This window comes from Nerophis ophidion, linkage group LG26 (assembly GCF_033978795.1).
Source record: "Nerophis ophidion isolate RoL-2023_Sa linkage group LG26, RoL_Noph_v1.0, whole genome shotgun sequence".
Classification (NCBI taxonomy): Eukaryota; Metazoa; Chordata; class Actinopteri; order Syngnathiformes; family Syngnathidae; genus Nerophis; species Nerophis ophidion.
The window spans coordinates 20,331,320-20,333,465 of record NC_084636.1 but is presented as its reverse complement, the minus strand read 5'-3'; the positions used below and the strand labels follow the sequence as shown (position 1 = coordinate 20,333,465).

Below are 2,146 nucleotides of genomic sequence, written 5' to 3'. Positions count from 1 at the left end.
TTTACTGACTTCCCATCTGACAGTTTAAATGTTTATGACCGTTTGAATCAACAGGACACGCACGCACACACACACACACGCACGCACACACACACACACACACACACATACACACACACACGCACACACACACACACACACACACACACACACACCATTACCTCTGCTTTACCACGTTATTAGACATTGGTTTAACTCCATTTAAGCATTTAAACGTTAAAAGCATTGCACGTGTACGACGTTGTAATACTTTTTTTTTACCAGCCGATGACGACGAAGTGAAAGACGATGAACTTTGCTTAAACAGTCTTACAAAGTTGGAAGATGATTATCGAGGTGTGTTTAAACCTTCGAATTATTTAATATTGTGTGTATTCATTATTTTGTTTTATAGAGGATTTGCCGTAAGATCCTAACGCGATCGTTTTAACACAATCGCAGTCTGGTGAGTCAAATGATTCTCATTTTACAAGAAAAAAAACATGCGGTATACGATACATATATACATATATTTACTTACATCTCCGGCTCGCTGGTCTCCCTTAAAGCTGGCGGGTCCGTCAACGGCCGTTCCAGGCAGAGGAGAAGGCTTGATTGTGCCAAAGACTCCAGACATCGAATCCTTGCTCCGAGGGGAAATCATCGAAAACGACGGTGAATGTCCGACAGGCACCCGCTGTAAGTTTTTCTCGTTTTCTGTAAGCTTTTTTAAGATTCTCAGGAGCTTTAAAGAGCTCCTCTCATTCCAATGTCTTTCGCTCAAATGAATTTCGCGCCTAAGGGGAATGGGCGGGGACTGATTCCGGAGGTGGGCGGTTGTTTCCGCCAAGCAACCTTCTGGTTGAAATGGAGTGTGGATCAAGATGGATCCCTACTCTATATTCTTTTATTTAACCCAATGTTTTTTAAATACGTGTATAATGCTTTATATCCTATGTGTTGTGAATTCCATCCTACAATATCTTCCAAGGAACCCAAAGAAATGTTACCACACCTCCCGCTTTATTTATTCTATAGATTGCCTGAACTATTTCATAAACTAAATCTTGTCTTGTTTCTGATGCTATGTTTTTTATGCTCATCAATGCATTGTTGGACTGCGAGCACACAACTACTTTCCTTGCTTTGTTTTCCTCTATCCAGTTAACTGCCATATAAATTGCTACCAATTCCCCCGTAAAAACAGATAGTTTATCACTGATTATTTTATTTAATACTATGTTTCCTTGTGGGATAACTGCTACAGCTCTTACCTTTATTTTTTTTTTATATAGTTTTTGATGCATCCGTATATATCATATCTCAATCCATTTTTCTATCCGGTAACTATTTAAATTTCTATTCTTTAGTAATTGCATGTTTTCTTTTGGGTTATCAAACATCCACGGTGGTATTGCAGGCATTGGTACTGTAGGACTAACTTTAATATTGTCAATTTTAACTTTATTACATATGTCTCCTATAATCCACCCAAAACTATTCTTTTTTGTTTTCTCTTTTTCTTGGCAGATTGGTAACACTGGACAAGTCGGATATCCTTGCTTGGATCCTTTTAAAGTTGCCCGATAAACTGCTGAGAGTTGATCTCTCCTCTTGTCCAAAGGTTTTTCGTTCATTTTTACTTGTAATACTGGCACTAGGGTTGATGTAGTAGCTCCACAACATAACCTTAAAGCCTGTGACTGGATCCGGTCTATTTTCCCAAGTCATGTTTTTGAAGCAGATTGGTAAATAATGCATCCGTAATCAATAACAGATGGAATTAAAGTTATAAATATATACATGTATTGTTTTCAACGTTAACCTATCAGCCCCCCAATCATTACCCCTCAAAGCCCTCATTATATTTAACACCTTTTTACTTTTTCCCCTATTTTTTTATTTTCCGGAAGGAACACTCCTGAAGGAATAAATAAAGTACTATCTAATCTAATCTAATCAAATCTATTTTGCTGATGTGAGTTGACTAGTTCATATTTTTATCAAACCATATTCCTAAATATTTAAATACTTGTACCTCTTCTATATTTTCACCTTAGAGTTTTTATTTGGAGCTTGTTTGGTACTTTTGTCTTTGTAAAATGTATGACTTTTGTCTTTCCAACAGAGAATCTTAAACCTCAAGCCGTTCCCCAGTCTTGAACAT

General features: G+C 37.2%; 1 long non-coding RNA gene across 1 annotated transcript; it reads left to right on the top strand.

Moving 5' to 3' along the window:
- The first annotated feature begins 260 nt into the window (after positions 1-260).
- On the top strand, positions 261-1,775 carry LOC133543705 (uncharacterized). Its single transcript, XR_009804503.1, has 2 exons — positions 261-678; positions 1,510-1,775. It is a non-coding gene; the product is annotated as an uncharacterized LOC133543705 (long non-coding RNA).
- The last annotated feature ends 371 nt before the right edge of the window (positions 1,776-2,146 follow it).